This window comes from Canis aureus, chromosome 38 (assembly GCF_053574225.1).
Source record: "Canis aureus isolate CA01 chromosome 38, VMU_Caureus_v.1.0, whole genome shotgun sequence".
Lineage (NCBI taxonomy): Eukaryota > Metazoa > Chordata > Mammalia > Carnivora > Canidae > Canis > Canis aureus.
In genome coordinates this window covers 11,575,639-11,591,252 of record NC_135648.1, presented here as the reverse complement: position 1 = coordinate 11,591,252, position 15,614 = coordinate 11,575,639, and the positions used below count along the sequence as shown (strand labels likewise).

Genomic DNA, 15,614 nt, shown 5'->3' with positions numbered 1-15,614 from the left:
ATAGGGTGTGCGGTCAGAGAGGGTACAGGAGGTGGGCTTTACAGCCAAAGCAAAGGAGAAGGTGAGCTGAGGAGGTAGGGGCCTTCCAGGGCTGGAAATCATCAGGATTGAGTGAATGACTGGTATCTACCTTCTAAGAAAAAGAAAACCTCCCTGGCTATGTGATCAAGAAACTCAGAGACTCAACATCATTACGCTGTGTAACTTCAGGAATTTGTATTTCAAGACGTGCACAGATTTCTCCAGTTATCTCCATCTGAACATCCCAAACCCATCAGACGGTGTGTCTACATTCTATGTCAAAGGCCTGTATTACTTCTGCAATCATCTCTTAAAAGAAGGCCACCCAGGCCCTGCCTCTCCTTTTTGGCCGCCACCATTGGTTCCAACACAAGGTACTATTATAAATGAGGCTCAAAATAATCAAGAAGAAGATCATTCCAGAGAAAGGTCCTTAAACGCTCCTACGGCACCTCGTCCCCATCTGCTCGCACGGCAGCGTGACAAGCATGTAGAACTTATTCATAATTCCCTGCGCTGCTCCCTTAGGCCCGCTGACTCTATTGGGATGGCAGTGCTAACCTAAAAACTGAATTGCAAAGCTGAATCATCTCGCAGCTTAAAAAAAACCAACAACAAAGTGACAAGACAAAATTTCTTTGTTTGCACCAGGGCCGAGTATGTGATTTTGACTTCACAAATGACTTTGGCATTTTAAAGGAATTTTTTTTTTAAATCACAATATTATAAAAGTTGGTAATCATTACTTCAAAATGACAGATTCTATTGTTCATGGCAAAATTTTCAGTTGGTTTTCTCATACCGGTGGTTCAATTGAAAGATTCACCAACTGTTCCCTGGAGAAAACAGAAGATCTGCATTTAAATGGAGATATAGTATTTCCAAATGCACAGTACCTAGAAGGCAGATACTGTCAAGGTTTCTTAGTGAGAATAACTCAAATTGTATTAGGTACATCTCGATGCTGTAGTCATCTCCATTCTCATAGGGCTCTGTCTGTTTCCATACCATTCTTTCTCCTCCGCACATTCTTTGTAACATTCGTCCCAAGGAGTTAAAAACCAAACCTTGCTCCGCTGCAAACTCCCCACATCAACAACAAGCGATCACTACTGTACATATCATTTCTGATGTGTACAGAAAAAGACCACAGAAGATAGGTTGGCCAGAAATGTTAAATAATTGAAAAGTATAATGACTTAATAGAGTAGTAAGCTTAGTTTACAATGCAGCCAATTTAAAGCCATAAAAATACTGTGTAAAAATTTTATCTTGTGGTTGACCATTACATATATCCTATCTATTATTCAAAAGTATCTCAACACTGTTTTTCTTCATTAATGTGGCTTTTGGCATTTCCCTCAAAATCTTTTTTTTTTGTTCCTGCAGTTTTCCAACAATTTTGAAACAAACACAAAAATCCCTACGTGGGGTCATAAATCTGCATCACCAGGATAATGAGCTCTTCGATGTCTAATTGAAATTAATTTTATAGGTCAGTCTGTAAGGCATACTTCAACTTCCTCGAATATGATTTGTTTTGCATTTAAGGCAGCCAAGCACACAAGACATTAAAAAAAAAAAAGAAAAGAAAAAAACCCAAACAGGACTAAAGCTACCTGTATCAACACATCCGTAAACAAAAAGAGAACCTGATAAATTTCCCCTCTTCCTGTGACACACTAATCCAGGGATTTGTCTATATTAGAAAATGTCATGGGGCTTCAGCAAAGTTTTGCCTTGAGTGTTTGGCTAAGGTGTGCAGAGCATGTCTGTGAAGGAGGAAAAAAAGAGACACTTAGGATCAATTTCGAACATAAGCCCATTATCATTGGCAGGCTCTCGCTAAAATTCTAGATGCAACCAAAATGTCCCTGTAAACAAGGTTGCTGACAACAGCCCCAGAAATTCTCAGCGACACTTTTCCCCAACCATCAGCTGTGCGCCTGGTTAGTTTTACCTTACTTTGCTGCCCTGCCATTCTCATGCTGATTCAAATTCAGAACTCAAAATGAAAGATGAAATATCTTCAAGATCACTTAATATTGAAATACCGTTGCAGTAATAAGTGGTGCTCAGTTGGAGATGGGAACATGGTACTCTCTTGGTTACCTTTTAATTTCTGGAAAAATTGCACAGAAGAAATTGAGTGGCACACGCATGGAAACCTAATCGATTGATCTGCTCCCTTCTGTGAAAGCACCACCTATCAGAGTATCTTTGCTCCCCTCTCGATTCCTGTGAAAGAAGACCAGCAGGTCTCCCTCATACCAGGCACAGAGATTTAAATGCTACTTTGATTTATTAAAGAAAATAAATCCTCTTTTATTGACCTTCCTCACCTGAGTCCATGGACAGTCTTATGGGCTACCTGACATCATTCTCAACACACACACGTCTACATGATGGGAGTTTAAAGAGTTACGAGAACTTTTAATAAAAACAACAGTCATGCACCACAGGCAAATACCTGCCTCAAAGGTCATCTAGGCCTGTCTTATGATCTACTTGACTCTCTTCATATTTGAAGGAAATGAAGCCCCGTCAATGTCACCCCGATCTCCACCAATGTTTGCACGCACCTTATTTCTGTCTGCTATTCCTCAGCTTGGATTTGAGAGCTGTTTAAATTTCCCTCTCTTTCCCACGATGATAGGACTGTTTCTTACGTTGCCTACCTCATTCTGATCACATCAAATCTACTGGACAGGAGAAAACGAAACCAAACCAAAAAAAAAAACAACAAAAGACACCAAGAACCCTGACACCCCTCCCCAATCCCATTCCCTGCCTTCCCCTTGAGGACATTTCTTCCTCCTCTGGTCTCTTGCCTGCTGCTTCTGAATTTGAGCATTTTCCAAACACACTCCCCTATTTGGTCTTTGGGCAGCGTGAGAAACAAAGGAGAGTTTCTCTTCAAAACTAGACCAAGTCATTCAGCTGCTCTGAACCACTTCAAAACATCCGCAGGTCTCTTGATCCTGACTTAAAGTATTAAGCACTAGTGTTCGGAAAGTAGTAGGAGGTCATATGTGGACCCAACAGCTTCTCTTAACTCACGTGTTGGCAATTTTTTTTTCTTCTTCTTTTTCTTCCTTTTCTTTCTTTCTTTCTTTCTTTCTTTCTTTCTTTCTTTCTTTCTTTCTTTCTTTCTTTTTTTTTTTTTAAGAGAGAGGGAGACAGAAGGGAGAAGGTGCTATTTTCAACATTGCCCTCTGGTTTATGTTAGCAGCATCATTTGCTTTCTGCGTGTGTCTGTGTCTTGCTGCACGGCCACTGGTTCTGGTACTACAACACAAACACAGCAAACGTGCCTCCCGAGCCTAAGCAGACCCATGTGGCAAGTCGCAACATCACCGAGGCAAGCACAATAAATAAACACATACATAATCATTCCAAGGCACTGAGGCAGGCGGGGGTTTCTCCAGGCCCTTTTGGACTCTTCCAGAATTGCTCATTAAGATTCTGAAAGGGGGAGGGGGTGCAGCTAGGAAAAGGTTGCCGGAAGGGAAGAGAAGGGGAGAAGGAGGTGGGGATTTGCCCTCTGTGTCTTTCTCCCTGGGAGAACCTCCTGTCACCCAGCAAGGAGTGGGGTGGGGAGGGCAGCCCTATCCTGCAGCCGCTCCTGATAGACTTGAGGGGCGCAAGGGGGTAGGTGGTTTGAGATACTTCAATGACCTCCGTGCAACTTCGGAGACTCCCTCCCTCTGGAAGGTGAACCGCTTTCGGGAGCCGGGAGGGAAGGAGGCGCAGAGGGCAGGAGGAGACAAGTGGGGCTACGGCAGCAGCAATCAGCAGAAGGATTTCCCAGCCCACGACAGCAGTCCTCAACTCCTGACACCGCCCTGTGCCCCCCGGCGACCCCCTCCCCAGGCCCCCTCGCCCCAGAGGCCCCAGGGCTCGCCCCAGCCCCTCCCAGCCCGGGGCCCTAACTCTGCCCTCACTCTTTGCCACTTTCCCCGAGCCCTGAAGTCTCCCCAGGGAGGGGGAGGGGAGAGGTGTTGAAAGAACAAATCTCACTGAAACCAGAATTTCTCTGTGTCTCCAGCACACACACACGCTGACAGTTTTGCAGTCATGGTAAGGCAAGTCTACAAGAGGCGGAGGGCACTTAGGGCTGTGTTATTGAGGGAGGGGTGGCTTTCTTCTTCTTCTTTTTTTTTTTTTTTTTCTTTTTTCTTTCTTTTTTTTTTTTTTTGCTCTCTTTTTTTTTTTTTTTTTTTTTCCAAGAGACTCTAAACAAGTGAAAGGGGAAGGTGGAGGGGGTTGGGGAGGGAGGGGGGGTAGATTAGCCATAGAGATTTCCACCAGGACTGCAAATCAAGAATGCCCCAGATGCAAATGTCTGTCTCCAGATGTTGATGATAAGGGTTTGGACCGGTTACCTTGGCAGGGTCAGAACTGCAGCAGGTTAATCAGGTGAGTCGTCGGGGATTTTAAAGAAGCCGAAGCCGGTTTCTTGGGCTAGGAAAGTCTACAAAACCCCCATGCAGGAACAGTGCACATCTTACACACGCCTCCTTCAGCTGGGCTCCCGCGACCTCAGCCGGCGAGGGGTGCTGGGCGGCCGGCGGGCGGCAAGGGCACGGCCCCCCGCGCTGCCCCCGCGGGCGCGGGCCCGGCCTGGCCCCCGGGGTCCGCGTCCCGAGCGGCGCTGCACTCACCGAGCCGGGCGGCCAGGGCCAGAGGGGCGCCCGCGGCTAGCCGGAGCGCCGAGGCGCCTCCCTTCGCTCTTGGTAGCGTCGATCCGCACTCCCTGTGACCCAGGACGTCATGATGCCTGTCTGTTTTCTCAATGATAACTTGGCAGCAGAAGAGCGAGGCCGCCAGGTTCTCCTCGGGTGGCTACGTGGTATGTGCACGTTTCTGTTTGCATGCCTTTCTCTCTCCCTCTCTCTTTTTAAAAATAAATATCTGTGCTTTTAAAAAAAAAAAAAATTCCCGGCACTGTCATGATTTGATGGCATTATTGCGTTGGCATCATTGACGCCTCTGGGTGTGTGTGTGTGTGTGTGTGTGTGCATGCATATATATATATATATACATATATATATATATATGCATATATATATCTGTGCGTATGGGGTTTTTTCCTTTTTCCCCTTTAAATCCTGCTGCCACTGCCGCCGCCGCAGCAGCCGCTGCAAAGGGAAAGCAAGCATGCGTTCATCTTTTGTCTTTCATTTTACCTTCAGGGTGACATTCAGTGCCAACTGCTCCCTTTTGACCGGCGCCAATCCCCGCCCGGGCAAAATAAATTTTAAAAAACGTGGAGGGGGGGGAGGGGGGAGGAACGCACCCCCACACACACCCCTCCCACCCCCGCAGCTCCGATGCTGGGGTCGCGATTCCATCCCCCCCCCCTCCTCCACCAGCCCCGGGGGCGCGGACCCCACACCTACCCCGACCCCCACACACACACCCCCTGCTCCTCCCACCCACCCACCCCCCCCTTTGCAAAATCATTTTCCCTTCTACCCACCGGGCCCTGGCAGAGAATCAGCACCCAGACAGCGAGGAGCATCCACCCCGGGCCAGACACTCATGTTCGCGGCTCGCACTTGCTGACTTGCATCTCAGATGCCTTCTCGGTGTGTAGGCCTCTCACAACTGGAGCTATTTTTGTCTCCCAGAGATGTTCTTTAAAGCCTTTTAAAAATGGGAAGGGGGGCAGGGAAGAAAGAGAGAGAGAGACAGAGGGAGAGAGAGAGAGAAATAAAAGCCCAAGCCCCCTATTTGAGGGGCTCTACAGACACATCAGGAAATTTGGGGGGTGAGGGGGGAACTCCTGGCATCCGACCCACCAGGGGAGTTTGGAAGGGCAGAAAGGATAACTGGCTCTTTATCCAAATTCTTCTACAGCAGCAGGAAAACTTTTCTTTCTGAACACAAAGATATTATTGCCGGCTATCCACTGTTATTTGTCATTTTTATCATTACGTTCTCTAGAATCAGGAGGAAAGGTCTCAACAATAACTCTTAATATTTATTTCTGCAAGCACGGGGATGTAGTTGAGGTGGTGGGACCACGTGACAGGTAAAGCGGAGATCACATCTTAGAACAGTTTCTGTTATTTGTACATCGGTGTGTTTTATGTAGCTTCTATTAATCATAATATTGTGCATATTAATCACCATATGCGCATTACTGGAAAATAAATATCTAGTGCCTGGTTTGGCAGATATTTTGCCCTTCTTTATCGCTAATTCCCCATCTGGAGCAGAAGAATGGGCTTAGGGATTTTTTTTTTTTTCCCCCTACACGCTTCTTTCTTTTTGACCTTGGTCACCATCATGGATTGGTAAAGTCATTTGCCCAGAGATTCCAAATCCCTTAAAGATGACAGCATGAGCCAAGGTTGCAAAAAATAAAAGCGTGGAGGAGAGCGTCACATCTGAAAAGCAAAGCTGATTGGGAGAAAAAACTTTTGATCTCATCCAAGATCATCTGCAGCTGCTGTAGGTGTAAGACTAGTTTACCTGTTTTGAGAGGCTGGCTAAATTTAATGCAAATAGCAAGTAACTTGTTAGGTCTTTTCCCTTTAGAGTCCTACATCAAGAATGACTAGCAAGTTCCATAGGGAGGATATTGTAGTTATGCAAAGACCAGAGGATCAGAATTGAAGAGCCTCACTGAAGTAGCCCGGAAGAGTGTCTGAGGACTCTTGACTATTAGATCCCAAAACTTGAACGGTGCCTCCTCACCCCTAACAACTGGACACAGCTCTCTGGCTCTGCTTATCAGTCTCCTTAGAATGCCAGAAAGATGAACTGGTGCAGTCTTGTCCAGGGCTTAGAGGTCATCGGTGTCAAAGATGATGCGAAAGAAGGCAAGGGCCTACTCAGAACTCAGTAGGTATCATCTACTTTTTAGTAACTATCCAAGAGAGGCTTATTAATATTCAATCTATCACCCTGGTTCTCCAGCTTTATTACTTAGTAGCCTTAGATTGGACCTTTAAAGAGCCACTGCAAAAAAATAAAATTATTTTATTATTTTATTTTAAATAAAAATGAACATTTGGCTAAACTCTTGAAATCCATTTTTTTTTTTTTTCCGGACAAATGCCTTCCATGCTGTTTGCCAGCAACCCACATGCCTCTGCAGGCAGCCAAGCGGGTGAGATATCTGAGCAACGAGCAGAGTAGAGGCAGAGTCCTCCAGTCCTCTGAAGTTTGACTAGATTCTTCCTAAACCCGGATTCTCTAAATCCACCTGTGGCCAAGAGCTGCTCTCTGTTGTTTATTCAAGTCCAAACTCTTCAGACTACATTCAAATCTTTATTTTCTGGCCTTCACCCTAAATATAATAGTTAATATTGTTGTAGCATGTTCAGTTTAACTTTCCAACCAAACCAAAGGGGGAAAAAATTGCTTACTAAGTTGGATGGAATGCATAGAAGGTGCTGTCTTAAACTTTGCTTGTGTTTAGAGTTTGTAAATCTCATTAAAGCTTCTCAACAAGACCAGGAGAGGATTATTGGTATGCCCATTCTACCCAAGGAAAGGGAGGCACACACAGAGAAGTTAAGTAATTTGCCCAGAGTTGCACAGCTGGGATTCAAATGCCTTGAGACCTCACCATCAAGCTCTCTGCTTACCCTACGTCCCGATTCCACTTCATGTCTTCCTCCTCCTGTCTTGCGGCCAGGCTGCTCACCCACCACCCACTTCACCTTGTGTTAACTCCAAGGTCACCGCCCAAGCATTTGATGCCCCCTTCCGCCTCTTTGCTATTCAAGTTCTAGCTATTGGCCAAGGCCAAGTTCAAGTCCTACTTTGCCCACAAAGCCATTATTTACTATTATTGGGTGTATTGATCATTCTCTCTCTCTCTGTTCTACACTGTTCACTTCTACGTGTGACATCACTGTTCTCTGTTTCTGGGGTTTATTTTTCATCTCTTCTTCCTCTCTCAATTCCTTTCTGACAGCATTACACTTTTTTTTTTCCCTGCCTCTTCCGGTTTGCCTAAAGACAACACTGGCTGTCCTTAAATCGCTTCTGATGTACTGAGGGACACAGAACTGCCCTTTGGAGAGCTAGGATGCCACTTTTCCATCTGACAGAAACTGCAAGTTTTATGAAGCAAAAGTTTTATCCTTTTAACTGAAAAACTTGCGAGCTTCTTTGTCCGTATTTCAGATAGTCCCTCAAAACAATCAAGTAAGATCAGAGGTAGAATTATTTAATTGGAGAAGCAGCTGATGATGAGTTAGAATGTCATATGTGTGGGGGCTGGTGAAGAAAACTTAATCATTGTGGCTTTTTTAGCTGTCTTGAGCCTTCTTCTGTTGTATTTTGAATTCTCCGAGTGTCACATTAATGTTTCTGTTTAGAAAGATAGGAAAATAAGTGAGGACCAGTAATTGCGACACCTGTGATCTCATCTTGCTTCTGCTACTGATTAGCCGTGTGTAACCTCTGGCAAATTATTCCATAATCCTGGGCCTCAGTTTCCCTCTCGCACAAGAAGAAATTTAACTCCAGGGTCCATCCGACTCTAAGCTTCTACAAGTCTGAAACAGGATGTGGGAGACAAAGAAAAAGAGGGCGGAAGGTGCCTCGGTGGCTCAGTGGTTAAGCATCTGCCTTTGGCTCAGGTCGTGATCCCGGGGTCCTGAGATCGAGTCCCGCATCAGACTCCCACAGGCAGCCTGCTTCTCCCTCTGCCTATGTCTCTGCCTCTCTATCTGTGTCTCTCATGAATGGATAAATAAAATCTTTTTAAAAAAGAAAAAAAAGAGGGCTCAGCCTAGGAAGACTGTTTTTTGGGCGGAGATACAAAGAATACGCTAAGGAGCTCAGGTAAAGCTAACAAAGGTCATATTTCTAATTTCTGGGTATACTTAAGGGTAGCTCGAAAAAATCCATATACAAAAATGTGTTTGAACTTATCTAAGATGGTCTCTTTTATATGAGATAAAATAATTAATTGAGTGTACCAATAGCCCACCATAGCAGCTAAAATATTACTGGCTATCATTCACGCTTGCCTATAACTTTGTTTCTAAAACAATCAGATGGTTAAACAGACCTCATTCGATAGGAACCGATCCGACCATTTTTGCCTAGATGCCTGAGACTCATACTTAGCTTGAATTAAATCACAAAGTTAATTGAAGAGCACGGGTTTATGGTGAAGAGATTCAGGATCTAGAACCAGAAAAGAGCCTCCTCCATATTTCCTCTTTGCAGCTAACTTTGAGAAAGCCCCTTCCAGTGTTGCTTTCCTGATTTGACCTTACTGAAGTCTCATCACTCATGGACCGTCTCACCGGTTTTTGTGAGGATAAAATGACACGGCAGAAGCGATAGCACTCTTCCAACACAACAAAATATTATCACGGCAGATGGACCACATTTCAGACCAGAGTTGATTTTCTAAAAAACTGTACAACGTTAATAGAACATAAGGTCCCCTGGCTGAGAATCGAAGTTGATTTCTTCTTGCTGGTTAGAGGACTTCACAAAGTCCATTAGCTAGCCGAGGATGATTGTGGAGAAATCCCCTTGTCCCAGTCCATACTCAAAACCTGTACAAACTGTGGGAAAATATTACAGCTAATCACATCAACTAGGACCAAGGTAATTAGAACACCTCCCTAAAATAGAAATTTAGGGGCCCCTGAGTGGCTTGGTCAGGGAAGCATCTGACTCTTGGTTTCAGCTCAGGTCATGATCTCAGGGTCATGAGATTGAGTCCTGCATAAGGCTCCATGTTCTGCATACAGTCTGGACTCTCTCCCTTTCCCTCTGCCCCCCACCCCCACTCAATTGCTCTCTCTCTCTCTCTCTCTCTCTCTCTCTGAAATAAATAAATAAAATTTAAAGTAAGTAAATAATAAAACAGAAATGTATACCATGCCTCTGACATGAAATAATGAAAACAATTTACAGGGGTCCTCAAGCCAGATTGTATGATAGCTCTAAGGATCCATGGATGGATTTTTAAAAGTCTTAAAATTGTAGGCAAAATGTGAGTGCATATGCATGTGTGTCTGCACGGTTCTTAAGACCTGTAACTTTCGTCATATTCTCAGAAGGGTTCATGACTCCAGAAAGGCTAAGAACCACTGGTGTAAGAATAGTTTATTTTAAAACTGAACTTAAAGAGAATAATACATTCCTTTAAGCCGAATGTCATGCTGACTGCAACATGGACAGTGTATAATAATCACCAGCGTTCAGAATGATGGCCTTGAGACACGGTAAAAGCTTCAATCATCAAAGAAATTTATTGTCAAGGTATTTTACTTAACTGACACGGGACAATGTACTAGCCTTTTAGAGAGTTCTGAATATTGAAATAAAATAAGAGGAGGTTTCTGGTTTTGTTTAAGCTGGCTGCACAATTCTCCATGTACTAAGGTGAGTTAAGTGGAGGAAAATACTCAATGTTTCTGGGGATACAGTTACGGTCCACTTAGCTGTGAGGAGGCAAAGAACAAAGGCCTGGAACAGTAGAAGTATGGCAGTGAGGTGGGGAGGAGGGATGGACGGATATTTGGCAGGGACCTGGGATCAACAGGCTGAAGTATTGCACGTCGACAACTAAATTAATAGTAGATATTAAGGAGTTACAGTTTAAGCCTATGCTAAGAAAAGAAAAAAATTGGTTTGGGATATGTCAGGTTTAAAGGCCTATGAAATAGCCAGATTCCACTGGCCTTGGGAAAGATTTAAAAGAAATCTGTGGTTGGAGAAATGTATTTGGGGATTATTAGTGAATTGGCAGTGGCATAAGCTGGTGATAGAGATGGGGGGGCGGGGAGGGAGGATGATGAATGCAAATGACTTAGGGGTGTCTGAAATAAAATTGCATGTATTTGAATAAAGTCTAATTTGTAAAATATGAAACTATATAATACCCAAGGCAAAATAGTGTTGGTGATTTTAAATATTTATAGACACCTGTATTTGTACCATACATTTCTGAATAGAACTATCCATCTCAGATTTTATTTTACACCTAGGGCTTTCTAGAGTTCTTCATTTCAAGGCTGTATTTTCCATTTGAGATAGTACATTCACTGCCTGGGTTCAGAAGGGAGAAAGACTTCTCTTTGGCAACCAGGTTCGACTGGAAAAAATAATCAAGATGTCACCTGATGCCACATGTTACCGACTGTGTTCTCAGCTATGTGGCCCTGCCAGTTGCTGAACCAGCAGAGGAAACTCGGTGTCATGGAAAGAACACTCGACTTGGGAATCAGAACACTTGAGGGGGAGTCTAATTTCTACCTCCAACTGTTTTTGCGACCCTGGGAAAGTCACTCAACTGCTCCCCCCCTGGATTTCCTCTTTGACAACTGCTCTACCCACCTCAGGGAATAAGCTCCCAGCATTGGAGGAGGGGGTGGATCCGCAAAGGGGTGGAAAGAGGGAACCCAACGACATGCTTCACAAATCTCCTCCTTGGTAAACCAACCCAGGAGGTCTCTTCCCTGTGATGGCCCAGTGTGACCCACCACCCCTTCTCCGTGCCACCATCAACACACTTCTATGACTATGTTCACCGTCTTTTATCGTGATTATTGTCTGCCTTTGCTGCTCAATGGTATATGCCTTTAGTGTAATAAACGTTTCAGTTACCTTTTCACTCCTGGGGCCTAGCACACAGTAGGTGCTCCAGGGATGTTAAGTGAATAAATTACTATCAGGGGAGAACATTTGCCTACATCTGTTTCTACACCATGAAAACTCTTTAGATAATCTGGGAAGTGGGAAAAGTAGCACCAGCCTTACTGATAGGCCATGCTATACCAGTGCTTTGCTCAGAAGGGGCCTCTCTCTGCACTATATATGCCGCTTATTATGCAACCTTATGTATACTGTTATCATAAGGGAGTAAAGTAGGTCATTTCCTGGTCAGACTTAAATATAAAATGCAAACCTGCTCCTCCCTCCAAGAAAAATATTCACACTGACTGTTTGGCACTGATACATAAACACTGGATACCAGGTTTTGCCAGAGAGCAAAGGAAGGGAAGATGAAGAGGGTGGGAGACAGTACTGGGACCATGAAGGAAGGCTGAATGGCTGTCCCGGAGTGACGGAAAGGACCCAGAACACAAAACCGAAAGTCCTGTTTCAACTTCCTTAGGAAGGATCTTAAGCGCTATGTGATCAGTTATGGCATCTTGAAAATGGAATCATGTTTAAGTAGCAGAGGTACTGAGGGGATTGAATGAGATGATGTATAAAAGAGCCAAATGCTCTGTCCAAACAGGTGCCTGATAAAAGCAAATTCTCCTCCCTCCCTTTCTTCCTTCTTGCCTGTTTACATTCCCAGAAGAAAAAGGAATCAAATTCATTGATTTACAACCTTAATCAACTCATAAGCTTTACTCCTGACCAGGCTACTAAAAAAAGAGGATCACAGGGGTTAGCTTATACCAGTGGTCTCCAAACTTTGGAGCATGCTAGAATCACTTGGGAAGCTTTAAATAATCTTGATCCTCAATATGCGCCCCGCAGAAACTAAATCAGAATGTCTGAGGGTTGGAGCCAGGCAATGGTATTTGTTTTTAAGCTCCAAGTGATTCCAGTGTGCACCAAAGTTTGAGAACCAGTGGCTGATGTAGAGAAACAGGCCTCTGGCCAATGAATTAGTCTAATTGGATCCTGATGCTAATGAGGCACAAGTTTGGGATTCTGGTCCAGATGATCTGCTCGTCACTCTTTCACAGCCCCAGAACCCTCCTTTGGCAAAAGTCCTTATTTTTTTAAAGATTTTATTTATTTATTCATGAGAGACACACAGAGAGAGAGAGAGAGAGACAGAAGCAGAGACACAGGCAGAGGGAGAAGCAGGCTCCATGCAGGGAGCCCGATGTGGGACTTGATCCCAGGACTCCAGGATCACACCCTGGGCCAAAGGCAGGCGCTAAACCACCCAGCCACCCAGGGATTCCCCCGGCAAAAGTCTTTATAAACGAACCCTAAACAAGGTAATACAGTAGATGGACTCATCCCAAGTACCAAAAAAAGCAAAGAGAAAAGCACATAAGGCATCTGTATTTGTAAATACAGAAAGTGCTTTAACCCCTCACTGTATTTAATCTTCACCACAACCTTGCACAGTTGGTTATTATGATGAGGCCCAATTTGTAGATGATAAAACCAAAAATAAGAAAGGGACAAAGTGGCTCAGGGACAAAGTGGCAGAGTCAGGTCTCACACTTGTGTCTAGGGTTCCAGGATGTGTGCAGTTTTCCTGGACCATGCAGCTTCAGAAGCCTGATCACCGGTTGGCAGGGTCACATCCACATTTGAAGGATGGCTCAGAACTATGGCCTAGCAGCCCTGCCATGTTAGGGAAGGAGGGAAGAAAATATTTTAAATACATATAAATTCAATAGGTCCCTTTCCAGCAGGCTTTTCAAATAATTTCATATGCTAGCAAGCATTGTAAATATCTAGAAATTATTATTTCCCAACTTATTGAACAGTGAAACCCTCTTTAAACTCAGCATTTCTTAGGACTAATGTCCCTTGGAATGCCATTAAATATAACAGTTGCTTTCCTCACCGCCCCAAGATTTGAGTGTCACCTTCACAGAGAGGACTTCCCCACCTCGAGCATCTTATCTAAAACAGAAGGGGTACCTGGGTGGCTCAGTCGGTTGAGCATCCTACTCTTGATTTCAGCTGAGGTCATGAGTCGGGGTCCTGGGATCAAGCCCCGAGTGGGGCTCCGTGCTCAATGGGGACAGCCTCCTTGTCCCTCTCCTCCTGCTCCTCCCCAGTGCTCAAGCATGTTTGCTCTCTCAAATAAATAAATAAAATCTTTACAAATAAATAAATCAGAAACACCACCTTCTTCTCCCCAGCCCAGTCCTCCCTACCTGCCTTCCTGCTTTGTCTTCCCCATAATCCTTAACACCTTCTAATATAGTGCCCAGTTCTATCTATTTTGCCTACTACCTGCCTCAGTCTCTCCGCCTGTATGCTCTATGAAGGCAGGGCTTAGTCTGCCTATGTTTTTTCCCACAGTGATATCTCCAGCAGCTAGAAGCATTAGCTGGCCCAGGGGAAGCATTCAACAAACAAATATGTGTTAAAGGAATGAAGGAAGGGCCCAAGAGAAATGGTCCATGGAAAAAATCCAAATGAAGGTATCTTCTCCATAGTTAGGGTCCCTTTAAGGATATCTTTTTCTAATTGTAGTTATCCCTGGAATACAACCTAATGAAGTGGATATGATCCCTACCTTATAGAAAAATAAAATTAGAATTAAAGCAATTAGACCCATAAGCAGAGCAAAAAATTGGTTAAGTACAAAGATTGTTAAACTGGAATTGATTCTTTTTAATTTTCTATGTAATTACTGTGAGATAAAGTATACACGGTAGATGTTCCCCACAGCATCTGTGAAACCCAATATAAACGTGGATACATGTTTTATTGTATTTATTCCAAATGTGGAAACATGAAGTAATTGCACCAAGGCCTAATGTACCAGGCCAGGAAGCTATTTTGCATCTACCAAAACTGACCAAGCTGAGATTTAAAAATTCAGCAAGCCCTGGATATAACAATGTTAATCATTGCCTGGATTCAGATTCTCCATAGGTCAAATCATATTCTGAGAAAGGTTCTATAGAATTCTGATGGAAATCAGCTTCTAAGCTCAGGTGTTAGTTGGGTCCCCCCACCCCCAGCACTTCACAAGGGCTCCACTATATAATAACAACACTTGGCATCAATGTAGAGCTGTTCTCTGTAAAGGTCAAAGTGCTGTGAACAATTCAAATATAAGCAGGGATGATGATGGTCCGTGGAGTTCAGAAAATGACCCAATTGACTGATTCCTCTCCAAACACAAGAGTTAACAATGAAGTGGAGAATACATAGTAATAATGTCGGATGAATGCTCTGCTCCTCTATGTTTTCCTTTTTATCCAGAGAAACCACATTTATGAAGTGAGGCTCTTTCAGTAATGAAAGTGGTATTTATTAAACACATCAGAAACTACAAATCCAAATGAGCATTTCCCTACAAAATAGTCACTTGGGGAGGTTATGTAATTACCTCAGCGATCCTGTGATTGCACCAAACATTTTGAGAATTCTTCTTTTAAAATCACCTTCATAGCTGGTTTAAAACTCACAAGAAAACCAAGATCATTCTTTTATGGCTGTTCTTTGTGTAACGAAAATATCACATGTCAATCCTAGTAATCTTGGTGGGTCAGAGTAGTGGGTAACAAACCGGTTGCCCATCATGATCTCCCAGGCATTTATTAAAGACACAGTGAGCCAGGCTGACCCTGATTCGCTCTGGGGTAGAGCGGGGTGGGGAATTGGGATTCTGTTTATGAGTAACCACCCCAGGTGATTCTGAAGCATCCAATTTTCTTTGTGAACTGTGGGTGTCAGTGCCTTGCTGCTAGGACATGGTCTGGCAGCTAAACCCTGGCCTGAGCCAATTAACCTTCCTCTACTTTATGGCCTCAAAGCCAGAACCACTAACACCAGATTACGCATTCTCTCACCCAACAACTACTGAGCCCTGACTATCTGTTTTGCAAAGAGGCACCTGTTGGCAAGTGAGAAAACCCCAAGTGAAAGAGTGTCAAAAGCATCAC

The 15,614-nt window shown here is 44.0% G+C and overlaps 1 protein-coding gene and 1 long non-coding RNA gene across 17 annotated transcripts in view; one reads left to right on the top strand and one right to left on the bottom strand.

Moving 5' to 3' along the window:
- ESRRG (estrogen related receptor gamma) overlaps positions 1-15,614 on the bottom strand; it is a 616,791-nt gene that overhangs the window by 566,773 nt on the left and 34,404 nt on the right. For 6 of the 16 annotated variants that reach the window (XM_077887012.1, XM_077887030.1, XM_077887042.1 and 3 more), the window contains exon 2: positions 5,504-5,670. The exons of 4 other annotated variants lie outside the window; for them this stretch is intronic. The gene's annotated coding sequence lies outside the window, so the exon portion shown is untranslated. Of the gene's footprint in view, positions 1-4,406; positions 4,594-4,685; positions 5,007-5,503; positions 5,671-15,614 lie in introns of those variants that run through there. 6 more of the 16 variants (XM_077887023.1, XM_077887038.1, XM_077887047.1 and 3 more) reach the window with 2 other exon arrangements.
- On the top strand, positions 4,610-11,623 carry LOC144307337 (uncharacterized). The gene is made up of 2 exons (XR_013374209.1): positions 4,610-4,873; positions 10,998-11,623. It is a non-coding gene; the product is annotated as an uncharacterized LOC144307337 (long non-coding RNA).